The sequence below is a fragment of the Mobula birostris genome, chromosome 10 (assembly GCF_030028105.1).
Source record: "Mobula birostris isolate sMobBir1 chromosome 10, sMobBir1.hap1, whole genome shotgun sequence".
NCBI lineage: Eukaryota > Metazoa > Chordata > Chondrichthyes > Myliobatiformes > Myliobatidae > Mobula > Mobula birostris.
Window position 1 is genome coordinate 59151966 of NC_092379.1, and position 16193 is coordinate 59168158.

The 16193-nt window shown below is 43.5% G+C and overlaps 1 protein-coding gene across 1 annotated transcript in view; it reads left to right on the forward strand.

Moving 5' to 3' along the window:
• The first annotated feature begins 4071 nt into the window (after positions 1-4071).
• LOC140204518 (terminal nucleotidyltransferase 5A-like) overlaps positions 4072-16193 on the forward strand; it is a 59089-nt gene continuing 46967 nt past the window's right edge. The window contains exon 1 of the mRNA XM_072271227.1: positions 4072-4275. The gene's annotated coding sequence lies outside the window, so the exon portion shown is untranslated. The remainder of the gene's footprint in view (positions 4276-16193) is intronic.

Sequence of the window (16193 nt, forward strand, 5' to 3'; positions counted from 1 at the left end):
AGCCTGGCAATAGACCAACTCTGATAACTTCCAAGAGCTGCCTTTTATTGATGGCTATAGTTTCACATCCTGTCTCAGAATCCAAACTTATATCGACTGGACAGCCACAGGCACAGTATCACTTACCACGTCCATGCCTACATTTCTAATCCTTTTTCTTTTGCCTATTATCCCATGGGGGTTTAGGGCAGGAATAAAGGTCCTCCACCTTTGGCAGAGTTCACGGCTTCCTGCATTGTGTCAGTAGCTTCCACTCAGTTTGCACCACTGTCAGTCATGCAGGTCCTGGGTGGAGACTCAGGAATATCGTCACCTCAGATATAGGATTCTCCATTGCTGTTTTTGTAAAAATTTTGTTTTACCAGTTGGGATTGTTAGACCTGAGCTGAACCCCTGGACCTGGAGGACTAGTGGACCACTCTTTGTCTGGCCTCTACCCAAAAACCAAAGCCCTAACTCCAGCCATCATAATTCTCCAATTCATTGAGGCACACAAGCTTCCAAACCACGACGAGGTTGTCGTCCTCCTGGAGGTCTGATCCTTCGGGGTTCCCAACCTTTTGAATTCCATGGACGAATGTCATTAGGCAAGTGGTACATGTACCCCAGGTTGGGAAACCCTGCTCTGTTCTATGGTATTTCCAACCTGCCTTTATTAGCTCCATACCTTCCTATGTCTTGCATGCTTAACAGCTGTCTAAGTGCTTTAAATGCGGTCGCTGCTGCTTAACACCACCACAGGAGAGCTACAATAACGTAGCAAAATTGTCTTAAAGTGAATTCCATAACTTCTGTCAGCTCAGTAGTGCCCTTTTGCGATGAAATCCTGCGTCAAGACATGTTATATGGTTTCTGGGTTTCTGGTGCAAGATCTGGACCCGAAACAGCAATACCCCCTCAAGATCGGTAGCATTCGCACCATGGTAGCGTGACGCATTACAGCTCGGCGAGCTGGCGCAGCAGCGCAGGAGGTCGGAGTTCAGTTCTGACGTCATCGGTACCTTCCCCCGGTGGAGTGTGTGGGTTTTCCCGGGTGCTCTGGTTCCCTCCCACAGTTCAAAGACGTACCGGTTTATAGATTAATTGGTCGTTGTAAATTATTCTGTGATTATCCTGGGATTGAATCGGTGGTTGCTGGACGGTGCGTCTCGAAAGACCGGAAGAGCCTATTCCGCTCTCTATCTCAGTAAAGATGGTGCCGGACCCGCTGGTTTTCTCCAGCCGATTATTTGTTTTTACTCATGTAGATTCTATGAAATCAGCCTAAAACAAACCTCTGTTCAACTACTGCATTCAGCATAAGTAGACCAATAATCAGCTGGAGTAGTAACCCCCCCCCTCCCGTGCACACGTTACGTTCCAGATCCATTTGCTTTAATGGTGAGAGATAAGTGACTACATCTCCGATTCACTGGTCGCAGTGGCCAGTCATAACAGTTCTAAGTTGCACTTCATCTTGATTTTATTTTCTGAGGACTTAAGCATTTGTCCTTTGCCCGCTGCCTTAGAACCTCTGCTGGGGAACTGGGGACTTGGCCTGAGTGGAACAGCACTGAGCGCCGATTCCGTTTTTCCTTTACAGCCAATCTCATTGACCCTGCAGGGCACTGCATTGGGCGTTGAGCCCAATACATCAGCTGCTTTGTGTTCATATTGGTTGAACTTTTTGCAGGTGTACAGAATAAACTGTCCTTACCTGTATTCCGCGTGTACATAACGATTGTAGAGTTCTGTTGCAAATGCGCCTTATAAGTAAGAAATTTCCTGCCCAGAGAGGACAGTCATCGGTAACCAGAGCAGCGGTATGGAGAAGAAGCAGTGCTCGGCCCGAGGACCACGATGCCATTGAGAATTGCCGGATGCTCACCCGGCTTCATGGCGCATGGCACATTCAAGCTGAACAACGACAGCTGTGGGCTGTGACATCCCCACACCCACGTTACCGCGAATTAGAGTGAAGTTTATTAAGTGTCACAACCATAAACATAGGAGCAGAATTAAGCTGTTCGGCCCATTGAGTCTGCTCTCTACTCGATCATGGCTGGTTTATTACCCCATTGTCCTGCCTTTTCCTGCAACCTTCCACACCCTTACTAATCAACCATTTAAAAGTGAGTCTCTCGGTGCCATGTGAGAGGAAAATAGTTTGATCCGAGGGGTGGAACCGTTCGCAGAATCTCCTTTTGACCATTTCACCTTGCCCTGGGGTGCCATATCTGTAGAGACAGACAACTGACCGCCGGGGATGGGTGTAACTCTACTGACTCCCGAACTTTTGTTCACTTTCCATATACCTATGAGATTCCACTTTACAATGTACTATTGAAACTGCTCCCACCGCTCTTTCAGGCAATATATTCCAAATCAGAACTCTCTTCTATTAACAAGTCTCGTCTGTAACGTCTTATACGGGTGAACAAACCGAACTTAATCAAGACGAAGCAACACACATCAAAGTTGCTGGTGAATGCAACAGGCCAGGTAGCATCTCTAGGAAAAGGTACCGTCGACGTTTCAGGCCGAGACCCTTCGTCAGGACCAACTGAAAGAAGAGCTAGTAAGAGATTTGAAAGTGGGAAGGGGAGGGGGAGATCCAAAATGATAGGAGAAGACGGGGGGGGGGGGATGGAGCCAACAGCTGGAAAGTTGATTGGCAAAAGGGATATGGTACCACCATTCAGGGCCCCAGACAGTCCTTCCAGGTGAGGCGACACTTCACCTGTGAGTCGGCTGGGGTGATATACTGCGTCCGGTGCTCCCGATGTGGCCTTCTGTATGTTGGCGAGACCTGTCGCTGACTGGGAGATCATTTTGCTGAACACCTACGGTCTGTCCGCCAGAAGAAGCAGGATCTCCCAGTGGCCACACATTTTGGTTCCACGTCCCATTCCCATTCTGATATGTCTATCCACGGCCTCCTCTACTGTAAAGATGAAGCCACACTCAGGTTGGAGGAACAACACCGTATATTCCGTCTAGGTAGCCTCCATCCTGATGGCATGAACATTGACTTCTCAAACTTCCGTTAATGCCTCACCTCCCCCTCGTACCCCATCCGTTATTTATTTATATACACACATTATTTTTCTCCCTCTGTCCCTCTCACTATACCCCTTGCCCATCCTTTGGGTTCCTCCCCTTCCCCTTTTCTTTCTCCCTAGGCTTCCTGTCCCATGATCCTCTCATATCCCTTTTGCCAATCAACTTTCCAGCTGTTGGCTCCATCCCTTCCCCTTCCTGTCTTCTCCTATCATTTTGGATCTCCCCCTCCCCCTCCCACTTTCAAATCTCTTACTAGCTCTTCTTTCAGTCAGTCCTGATGAAGGGTCTCGGCCCGAAACGTCGACTGTACCTCTTCCTAGAGATGCTGCCTGGCCTGCTGCGTTCACCAGCAACTTTGATGTGTGTTGCTTGAATTTCCAGCATCTGCAGAATTCCTCGTGTTTGCGATGATCAAGACGAAGTCTTTTTCCAATCGGTGAAGCGTCAACCCGCCTCCGTGAAGCGCCATCAGCGCGGGGCGGCAGTTACTCCTCATCCTAACCCTACAACTCTCCTCCAGAATTATCTCTCGAAGAACTGATAGTGATTCTAACCGAAAGGAATTAAACTTAATTTACACGTTGGTTGGATGGAATTGGTTGTACAATGCAAATGAACTAAAGTTTACAGCGGCGAATGGGTTCACTTGCATTGATAGCGGTCACGCCGGGAGACGTGCTTCCATTCGCGAGGTCACTTTAAAGGGCCGTGCGATTTTAGTCCTGGGCCACCTTAAATATCTGACGACAGCATCTCCAGGACAACAGCTTTACGCTCCAAGGACTGTGCTAGAAAACACACCGACACGGAGATTTCTTTCAGTAACACCACTCTCCCGGACAGATCCTTGCTGCTCCCGGAGAGCCCGGCGTAGACTCGACCCTGCGGTCGCATTGAATAGCGGGACCCAGCCCAGGGGCGACCGCAACATCTGAACCCGGAGGTGGATCCGCCCGCATAAACAGCAAGGGAGTCTCAGGCGTGCTGTCTGATAGACCGGGATCCACGACTGATCTGGATCCTGTGTCTTCAGTCCGGAAAAGGGTTCCAGATTGGTATTCAGCGGCCAAGGGTGACAGAGCTGGAGCCAGTCCCTGCCGGAGCCGTACCCTCGAAACTGAGCCACGTACCTCCAGAGTGAGCGAGGTGGGGAGACAGCCATCTAACTAGCCAGAACACGGTCGCGAGTGGCAGCCCCACACCAGCAAGACTAGCGCCGGGTACCCAGTGTCGGTGAGTACCTTTACTGTACTCCTTATTGTCGACTTCCTGGGATTTCCCATTGCGTCAACCCCATTTAGTAAACTGGGAGTTCCCGCGGAGACCGAAACCTCTGGTGTCAGGAATCAACCCTCATCATTTGAGGGGCTAAGTCGAGGGAATAACACAAGTTCACAAAGGAAGATTCCCTCACGTTTTTCACAGTCATCTGGGCACCGAGTCCTTCTCATCCCTTATCAGATAGTGTTAGTGATTTCAGAACAGTGGTCTTGGTTATTAGGAAAGGTTGTGGGTGCAACCCGACGGCCTCGGTGCTGAGAAGGGACATTAATGTAAATAATTACAGAGAAGCAAGGCGCTGTACACCTTCTCAGCATCGCCTTGACAACACTGGGCCGGGCTGCTTGGATGGGGGTACTGCTGTCTGGGACTATATGGCCGGAGATACATGAAAATGTACAGTACCTTCTTATCCTCACATCCACACAGGCATGTCGTACAAAGCGACCGCATTGTTTACCCAAATCTGACCCGCTTTACCTCCCTCTGCAACTGGATCATTGACTGCCTCACCGGAAGAGTACACTCTGTGCGGATCGAAAATAACATCTCCTTCTCGCTGACGATCAACACTGGCACACCTCAAGGATGTGTGCTTAGCCCGCTGCTCTACTATCCCCACGCTCACGACTATGTGGCTATGCGCAGCTCAAACGTCATCTATAAATTTTCCGAGGACACATTATTTTAAATGGTGTCCAGAAGGCGTGCAAGAGCAAGATGGATCAGTTGGTCCAGTGATGTAGCAGCAACAACCTTGCACTCAAAGTCAGTAAAAGCAAGGAATTAATTATGGACGATGCTGCCTTCCGAAGCAAGGAGGGGAGAACCGAGGGAACGCACACCAGTCGTCATCGAAGGATCACAAGTGGAGAGAGTGAGCAGTTTCAAGTTCCTGGGTGTCAACATCTCTGAGGATCTATCCTGGTTCCAACATATTAATGCAATTACAACATTAGGAGTTTTAGGAGATTAGGTATGTAACCAAAGGCATTCGCAAGTTTCTACAGAAATACTGTGGAGAGCATTCTTATTGGTTGCATCACTGTCTAGTGTACAGGGGCCACTGCACAGATCGGAAAAGCTGCAGAAAGTTGTGAAGTCAGCCAGCTCCGTCATGGGCACTAGATTTTACAGCAGGACATAAGACCATAAGACATAGGAGCAGAATAGGCCATTCAGCTCATCGACTCTGCTCCGCCATTTCATCAAGGCTGATCCGCCATTTCATCAAAGCTGATCCCAGCTCCCACTCAACCCGATACACTTGCCTTCTTGCCATAACCTTTGACGGCCTGACCAATCAGGAAACAATCAACTTCTGCCTTAAAAATACCCATGGACTTGCCCTCCACTGCAGATCATTTCACGGGTTCACCACTCTTTGGCTAAAAAAAATTCCTCCTTTCCTCTGTTCTAAAAAGTCACCCCTCAATTTTGAGGCTGTGCCGCCTAGTTCTGGATAACCCTACCATAGGAAACATCCTCTCCACATCCACCCTACCTAGTACTTTCAACATCTTCAAAGAGCAATATTTCAAGAAGGCAGCATTCATTAACAACCCCCATCACCCAGAACATGTCTTCTCAATACTACCATCAGGGAGGAAGTACAGAAGCCTGAAGGCACACACTCAATGATTCAGGAACAGTTTCTTCCCCAACACCTGCCATCAGATTTCTGAATGGACATTGAACCCATAAACATTTCATAGAAACATAGAAAACCTACAGCACAATACAGGCCCTTTGGCCCACAAAGCTGTGCCAAACATATCCTTATCTTAAAAATTACTAGGCTTACCCATAGTCTTCTATTTTTCTAAGCTCCATGTACCTATCCAAAAATCTCTTAAAAGACCCTGTCGTATCTACCTCCACCACCGTACCTCAATATTTTTCTCTCTTCTTGCACTTCTTATTTAACTTAATTTTGAATTTGATAATTTTTGATTATTGTAATGTACTACTGCGGTAAAACAACAAACTTCAAGACATGTCAGTGATATGAAACTTGATTGTAATTCTGATTCCAGCCTTGAGTAGCAGTCTGCTTGTGGAAATGGGCATGTGTATGAGACTACGGGTGCCTTAACCACAGGCTGAACACCACTCACTTTAATGGCTAACCTGCTGATAGAAGCAGTCCACAATAAGCAAAGCTCCTTGGGAATGTGTCCATTAGATAATGATAACAATCAACAAGCCTCGTTTGTAGACAGTTAAGTGGTTCATGATGCATGAGCCATCACAGATAGCAAAATGCTCAGGACTTCTACAACATTCAAGACTGAAGGGAATTATGCGGAAAGGGGCAGAATGATTCCATTGGTGGTGACCGATTGAGAGAAATGTTCCAGGAAATACAGTAGAATTGGTCAAGTTGGTGAATAATAAGATTGATGGGAGGAAAGATTTTCTTTTGATTCTAGAGGGATGTTCGTTAGATACCAGTCGCCCTGTATGCAGAGTGGTTGGTGCAGGTGACATTCAGATCGAACCTGAATATTTACTCTGGTGGGGAGCACTCAGTGTTTGTCTTAATCATTCTGAAATACATAAACATGAACAGACTGTCTGAAACCAGTCCTAAAGGTGGCAAAAGATCACAGGAAACTGGTAATAAATGAAACATCCGTCTATATAAATGGAGCCATCAATATTTTAATATTGTAGCCAATTCTGGGTAGCAGGAATTAAAAAGAGAGCTGGTACACTAAACTGATTCTGGAAGTGAGGGAGAAACTCAGGCAGCATGGATCTCAGCCTGAAATGTCAAGTTACTCATTCCCATAGATGCTGCCTGGCCTACTAAGTTCCTCCAGCATTGTGTGTGTGTAACGTAAACACGAGGAAATCTGCAGATGATGGAAATTCAAGCAACACACGTCAAAGTTGCTGGTGAATGCAGCAGGCCAGGCAGTATCTCTAGGAAGAGGTATAGTCAACGTTTTGGGCCGAGACCATTCGTGTGTGTGTGTTGCTTTGGATCTCCAGAATCATGATCCAGCAGTGAGAGACTTGAGTTATATTGGAAAAGCTAGGGTTTGCTCCCATATGCTGTGAGAGGTGCCCAATAGTTGATTTAAAAGTATGAAACATACAGGCTGAGTTGATGGAGAGGAATTATTCCCACTGTGGAAGAGTCTAAACCTCGAGGACAGGATGATGATGATTGTAAAAAGAACTAAAAGTGTTATGAGGAAAACGTGTTTGGGTCTAGAATGACCTGGCTGGAGAACAATAGAGGCAGATTTAATTGTAACTTTCCAGAGTCAGGAGAGGGAGTGGGAGGGGACCAGCCACGTGGTTTATATAGATGAAGTCGGGGCTGAATGGCCTTTCTAGCTTTAACTATTCTGTGAAACCCATGGACATCACTTGGCTATGGTAACTTACTTAAAGAATCAATTTAGTGTAATTTCTGGCACACAGAATTGGCAGAATATTAGAGTATTAGTGGTTCTTGATGGCACGGGTAAGATTATAAAGCCTTGGGAACTGATGTATTTTTTGTGTGACTGTATTTTACTGCTCTATCCTATGTGCTGTGTATGACTGTTGGTATAGTGTTTTGCATCTTGGCCTTGGAGTAACACTGCTTCATTTGCTTGTGTTCATGAGGAGGGTAATCATGTACGGTTGAATGACAATTGAACTTGAGTTGAAAACTTCAACTAGCTCAGCATGGGAGATAGAAGTAAAGGAAGTTACCATTTCTACTACTTTATTTCTCTAATTTTAAGAAATTATTCCTTCATTTTCTGGAGTACCCATTAGCAGACCTTTCCTTAACCCCTATATTTTCTTTTTCAATTTACTTTAACATTTAAATTACTCAATAAGATTACCAATCAATCTTTAACCTCATTTTGAACATATTCTTTATTAAATGTTCAACTACTCCTTGTTTCCAGAACTAATTTCTTTGGTGAGAAGATGCTATTAAAATGTGGAACATTTTGTATCTGCGGTTTAGCATAGAATTGTTCTATATTCATTCTCAAGGTCCTTGGGCATCTCCTGTATAAGTGGAAGGCTATGGCTATGCAGGAACCAAGGAGTGATACTGAAAACTATCAGCTTTAACTTAATACTTCATGTGAACTCAACATCCCCCGATGATGATCAGTTGTCCATCCTGAATACCGTACATGGTGGAAGTGCTGGGAGTAGCAAAGATGGTAAAGGTACTCCACAGTCTACATTACTCAGTATTAAAAATGGCTCAGAAACATTATCATTGACTAAATTCTGAAGGACACACCTGAAAGCTATGATCTGTATGAATGGTGAGTGAATTAATGAGGGATAAATGTGCTTGATTCCATCCTCACTGGCTGCACAGTTAGATAATCTGATTAGGAAGGCATATGGCCTTCATTAGTTGAGGCACTGAATACAATTGCAGGCAGGTTATACATCAACTTTGTAATACATTGGTCAGATCTTACCCTGAGCACCGTGTGTAATGTTAGTCAACAAAACAGTAACAATGCTGCAGCGGCTGCTCCAGAAATGGAGTAGTTCAGTTATGAGGAGAGACTGAAGAGGTTAGGTCTATTTTCCATAGAGTAGATGAGGTTAAGAGGGGACAGACTGAGGTAGAGATAAGACAGACTGTGGAAAACATTTCCCCACATTAGAGATTAATACAGCTGGAGGACAAAGCAAGGGATAAGAGATTCTCACCCAGAGAGTAATGATTGAGTAATGATACACTTACATAGAGGTTAATGAAAATAAAGTCAGTGCCAACTTTTAAGAAGTGAATTGTCTCCATGAGCACTCAAATCATGTAGGAAAGTGGCCAGTGAAGGAGTGGAGCTTTGAGGCTTTGACTCGAGAGATTCTGGCAGTTGTGGCAGTTGGACTGTACAATCAAGTCAATCAAGATTTGAATAGCTCAGCAGAAAGCAGTTGATTAGACAATCTTCTTTCTTTTTCCTTGTTTTTATTGATTTGATTTCTATATATAGAATACAGAGTTCAAGAGAATACATATTATAAAACAAAAAACAAAATATAATAATACCAGATACAGTATATTGAATCACATTAACGAACTCCTTACTCTATATTCATATGGATTAGATTAGTTCATATATTAGAATATAAACAATTTTATTAAGAAAAAAGACCTACACCCACTACCAAAGCCGAAGCCGTTTGGGGGAAAAAAAAGAAAAGGGAAACTTATCAGATAATAAAATATACTATTAACCACCTTCTGTACTTTAACAAGAAATCAAAGATTATGAAAATAATTTTAAAATGGCCGCCACAAATTTTGAAAATCTTGGTTAGATTCAGAAATTGAACAATGAATCTTTTCTAAATTTAGGCATGCCATAACATCCCGTAACTACTGAGCATGTTAAGGCGGAACAGCATCCTTCCATTTAAACAAATGCGCCCTCCTAGCCATAAGAGAGATAAAAGCCAGAATGTGCAAATCAGATATCTTCAAAATGATATCTTTGCTTCGAACAATACCAAATAGGGCAGTCAAAGGGGTAGGCTTAAAATTTACTTTAAAGAGTACAGAAAAAGTTTGAAATATTTCCTTACAATATTTTCCAAGACTTGGGCAAGTTCAAAACATATGAATAAGTGAAGCTTCTCCATTGTTACACCTATCACAATAGGGAGATATATCTCTATAAAAACAAGATGATTTATCCTTGGTCATATAAGCCCTATGAACCATTTTAAATTGTAGGAGGGAATGACAAACACATAGCGATGAAATATTAACGAATTTAAAAATCTCATCCCAAGTTTCTTCAGAAATTGAGGTCTGTAAATCTTGTTCCTAAAGATTTTTAATCTTGTCTAAAGAATCATTTCTTATTCCCAACAACATATCATAAATATTGGATATTGAACTATTATAGAATGGTTTCATATTAAGAATTTCATCGAATATGTTCTTATCAAGTCTATTAGGAAATGTATATAATTGAGATCGCAGAAAATCTCTAATTTGTAAGTACCGAAAAAAATGGGTTTTTGGTAAACTGTATTTAGTTGACAATTGTTCAAATGAAGAAAGACTTCCTCCCACAAACAGATCCCAGAAACATATGATGTACAATCCTTCCCAATGCTTAAAGCCTACATCAGTCATAGAAGGCTTAAAAAAAAAATTTTAAATGGGACTAGAAAGGGAGAATCTCAATAAACCAAAGTGTTTTCTAAATTGCATCCAAGTCTTTAAAGTATGTTTGACTACTACATTTTCAGTTATCTAACTTAAGGATAAAGGAAGTGCAGATCCCAATAGGGAGATAATAGAAAATTTATTAACCAAGTTAGCTTCTAAAGAAACCCACCCGGGACAGTCTTCGTGGTTAATGTAGTATAACCAAAACGTGCGATTCCGTATATTAGCTGCCCAGTAATAAAACCTAAAATTTGGTAAGGCTAAACCTTCATTCTTTCTAACTTTTTGGAGATGGACTTTATTCAGTCAAGGATGTTTTATTTTTCCTTATGTAGGAGGATAAAATAGAGTCCAGAGAGTCAAAAAAGGATTTAGGAATGAAAATGGGTAAAGCCTAAAAGAGGTATATGAATTTAGGTAAAACATTCATTTTAATAGAATTAATTTGGCCAATCAATGATAAGAAAGGGGTGACCAATTTGATAATGTTCTTTTTATATAATTTAATAAAGTAAGAACATTTTCTTTAAATAAGTATTTATAATTCTTAGTAATTGTTACACCCAAATAAGTGAATTGGTTTCTTACAATTTTAAAAGGATGGTTACTACCAGTTAATGGCAAATTATTCAAAGGAAAAAGTTCACTCGTTTAGGTTCAGTTTATATCCAGAAAATTGACTAAAGCAAGATAGTAAAGAAAGCACAGAAGGTAATGAAGTTTTGACATTAGAAATGTAAAGCAATAAATCATCCGCATAAAGTGAAACTTTGTGGATAGTACCCTTCCACAAAGTCTGTTGATGGTAAAATACCAGTGATTTCATTAGATTCTCGAAAAGCAATAGCTATAGGTTCTAAAGCCAGGTCAAAAAGCAAAGAACTCAAAGGGCAACCTTGTCTGGTTCCACGTTGGAGTTTAAATGGTTTAGAATTCTGAAAATTAGTAAGAACCCGAGCAACAGGGGATAAATACAGTAATTTAATCCATTGAATAAAGTTGGACCCAAAATTAAATTTTTCTAAAATTTTAAATAAATAATGCCATTCAACCCGATCAAAAGCCTTCTCAGCATCTAAGGATATCACACACTCCGATATCTCTTTAGAAGGCGAATAAGTAACATTTAATAATCGGTGAATATTAAAATGAGAATATTGATTTTTAATAAAACCAGTCTGATCGTCAGAAATGACAGATGGTAAGATATTTTCCATCCTACAGGCCAGAACTTTAGATAAAATTTTAGCATCAACATTTAAGTAAAGAAATTGGTCTATGAAGAACATTCAGTTGGATTCTTATGCTTTTTAAGGATAAGTGAAATAGAGGCTTATAAAAGGATTGCGGTAACGTACCTAACTTAAAAGAATCTGAAAAAACTGAACATAAATGGGGTATGAGCAAGGAAGAAAAAGCCTTATAAAATTCTCCAGAAAATCCATCAGGACCTTGAGCTTTCCCTGAATGCAACGAACGTACAGCTTCGGCTATTTCTTCGTGAGAAATACATTGATCCAACTGTTTTCGGTCATCAACAGAAAGCGTAGGGATATTTATTTGGTCTAAAAAAGTTATCCATTATAGTATTATCTTTAAGAAGATCAGAGTTATAAAGTATATATTCTCTAAAAGTATCATTTATTTCTAAATGATCAGTTGTCCTAGTACCATTAGGTTTATAAAATTTCTTTAATCTCTCGTTTAGCACTAGAAGTTTTAATTTGGTTAGCCAATCATTTACCTGTTTTATCCCCATGGATATAAGATTGACTTTTATCCTTTAAAAGTTGAGCTTCAATAGGGTATGTTAATAAAAAATAATATTTAGCTTTAATTTCAACCCGTCTTTTATATACAGCAGGATCTGAGGTCAAAGCATATTCTTCATCTAATTGTTTCAGCTCACTGGCTAAATTCTCTCTTTATTAGCTTTTTTCTGAACACTTGCAGTATAAGAAGTGATTTGTTCTCTAATATATGCTTTAAAAGCATCCCATATGACAAGGCAAGAAGTCTCCTCACCGTATTCTCTTCAAAAAAAAAAAGAGTGATTTGCCTCTTGGTGACCAAGCAGTTTGAACAGCTCAAACAAATAAGTAGAGGGGTAGCTCAAGTGGAGCAGACTGTGGAAAGCAGCCAGTGAGTGAGTGGGCCAGTGAAGGAGTGGAGCTTTGAGGCTTTGACTTGAGAGGCTTTGACGAGAAGAGATGGAGGACGAGCTTGTTCCCAGTTAGTCTTTACAATGCCTCCTGAGACGGTCATGTGCCTCTCATGTGAGATGTGGCAGTCTTGGGGGAACTCTCCGCTCCCGCAGAGTCACATCTGCCAGGGGTGCATGCGGCTGGGCGGTCTGAAGACCATGTAAGGAATCTGGAGCAGCAGTTAGATGACCTTCGACTCATAAGGGAGAATGAGACAGTCATAGATGAGAGCTACAGAGAGGTAGTCACTCCTGGGCTGTCGAAAGCAGGTTATTTGGTGACAGTCAGAGGGGGGAAAGCGAAGGTGAGTAGACAGGTAGTGCAGAGCACCCTTGTAGCCATTCCCCTGAATAATAAGTTTACCGTTCTGGATTCTGTTGGCGGGGACAACCAACCAGGTGTGAGCTACGGTGGCAGGGCCTCTGGCACGGAGTCTGACCCTGTGGTGCAAAAGGGTGGGACGGTGAAGAGGAGAGCTGTTGTCAGTGGAGACTCTATAGTCGGGGGAGCAGACAGAAGATTTTGTGGACGTGAGAAAGACACCCGCATGGTTTGTTGTCCCCCGGGTGCCAGGTTCCGGGATGTCTCTGACCGGGTGCACAACATCCTGGTACGAGAGGGAAAGCAACCAGAAGTTGTGATACATGTTGGCACCAACTACATAGGCAGGAAGAGGGATGAGGTCCTGAAGTGAGAGTTTCGGGAACTAGGCAGAAGGCTGAAGAACAGGACCTCAAGGGTGGCGTTCTCAGGATTGCTGCCAGTGCTACATGACAGTGATGATAAGAATTGGAGGAGATGGCAGTTGAATGCGTGGCTGAGGAATTGGTGCAGGGGGCAGGGTTTTAGATTTCTAGATCACTGGAATCTCTTCTGGGGAAGGTGGGACCTGTACAGATTGGATGGGTTGCACCTGAACTCGAGGGGGAGCAATACTTGCAGGTAGGTTTGTTAGCATGGTTTGGGAGGGTTTAAACTAATTTGCAAGGGGGATAGGACCCAGAGCGATAGAGCAGTGAAAGAAGTGAATGGAGTAAAGCCAGATCTAACATATAGAGAGGCTTTGAGGAAAGAGAAGCAGAATAAAGGGTGTAAAGGTCGTAAGGAAGAAGGGCTAAAGTGTGTGTACTTCAATGCAAGAAGCATCAGGAACAAGGGTGATGAACTGAGAGCTTGGATAAATGGAATTATGATGTAGTGGCCATTACAGAGACTTGGCTGGCACCGGGGCAGGAATGGATTCTCAATATTCCTGGATTTCAGTGCTTTAAAAGGGATAGAGAGGGGGGAAAAGGGGAGGAGGGGTGGTATTACTGGTCAGGGATATTATTACAGCTACAGAAAGGGTGGGTAATGTAGCAGGATCCTCTTTTGAGTCAGTATGGGTGGAAGTCAGGAACAGGAAGGGAGTAGTTACTCTATTGGGAGTATTCTATAGGCACCCTGGTAGCAGCAGAGATACCGAGGAGCAGATTGGGAGGCAGATTTTGGAAAGGTGAAAAAATAACAGGGTTGTTATCATGGGTACACTTGCAACACGCTGGAGGAACTCAGCAGGTCGGGCAGCATCCGTGGAAAAGATCGGTCGACGTTTCGGGCCGGAACCCTTCGTCAGGACTGTAGAGGGAAGGGGAAGAGGCCCGATAAAGAAGATAGGGGGTGGGTGGGAAGGAGAAGGCTGGTAGGTTCCAGGTAAAAAACCAGTAAGGGGAAAGATAAAGGGGTGGGGGAGGGGAAGCAGGGAGGTGATAGCAGGAAAGGTGACGAAGGAATAGGGGAAAAAACAATGGATAGTAGAAGGAGGCGGAACCATGAGAGAGGTGATAGGCAGCTGGGGGAGGGAACAGAGTGACATAGGGATAGAGGAAGGGAGGGGGAGGGAATTACCAGAAGTTGGAGAATTCTATATTCATACCAAGGGGCTGGAGACTACCTAGATGGTATATGAGGTGTTGCTCCTCCAACCTGAGTTTAGCCTCATCATGGCAGTAGAGGAGGCCTTGTATGGACATATCTGAATGGGAGTAGGAAGCAGAGTTGAAGTGGGTGGCTACTGGGAGATCCTGTCTGTTGTGGCGGATGGAGTGGAGGTTCTCGACGAAGCTGTCCACAAATCTGTGTCGGGTTACACCGATGTAGAGGAGGCCGCACCGGATGCAATAGATGACTCCAACAGACTCACAAGTGAAGTGTTTAGCATTATCATGGAAAAGGATAAAATCACAGAGGACAGGAAAATTTTTAATTGGGGAAGGGCAAATTATGAGGCTATAAGGCGAGAACTTGCGGGTGTGAATTGGGATGATGTTTTTGCAGGGAAATGTACTATGGACATGTGGTCGATGTTTAGAGATCTCTTGCAGGATGGTGGGGATAAATTTGTCCTGGTGAGGAAGATAAAGAATAGTAGGGTGAAGGAACCATGGGTGACAAGTGAGGTGGAAAATCTAGTCAGGTGGAAGAAGGCAGCATACTTGAGGTTTAGGAAGCAAGGATCAGATGGGTCTATTGAGGAATATAGGGTAGCAAGAAAAGAGCTTAAGAAGGGGCTGAGAAGAGGAAGAAGGGGGCATGAGAAGGCTTTGGTGAGTAGGGTAAAGGAAAACCCCAGGGCATTCTTCAATTATGTGAAGAACAAAAGGACGACAGGAGTGAAGGTAGGACCGATTAGAGATAAAGGTGGGAAGATGTGCCTGGAGGATGTAGAAGTGAGCGAGGTCCTCAATGAATACTTCCCTTCGGTATTCACTAATGAGAGGGAACTTGATGATGGTGAGGACAATATGAGTGAGGTTGATGTTCTGGAGCATGTTGATACTAAGGGAGAGGAGGTGCTGGAGTTGTTAAAATACATTAGGACAGATAAGTCCCCGGGGCCTGACGGAATATTCCCCAGGCTGCTCCACGAGGTGAGGAAAAAGGTTGCAGAGCCTCAAGCTAGGATCTTTATGTCCTCATTGTCCACGGGAATGGTACCGGAGGATTGGAGGGAGGTGAATGTTGTCCCCTTGTTCAAAGAAGGTAGTAGGGATAGTCCGGGTAATTATAGACCAGTGAGCCTTACATTTGTGGTGGGAAAGCTGTTGGAAAAGATCCTTAGAGATAGGATCTATGGGCATTTACAGAATCATGGTCTGGTCAGCATGGCTTTGTGAAGGGCAGATCGTGTCTAACAAGCCTGTTAGAGTTCTTTGAGGAGGTTACCAGGCATATAGATGAGGGTAGTGCAATGGATGTGATCTACATGGAATTTTAGTAAGGCATTTGACAAGGTTCCACATGGTAGGCTTATTCAGAAAGCCAGAAGGCATGGGGTCCAGGGAGGTTTAGCCAGGTGGATTCAGAATTGGCTTGCCTGCAGAAGGCAGAAGGTTATGGTGGAGGAAGTACATTTGGATTGGAGGGTTGTGACTAGTGGTGTCCCACAGGATTGGTTCTGGGATCTCTACCTTTTGTGATTTTTATTAACGACCTGGATGTGGGTTGGCAAGTTTGCAGAC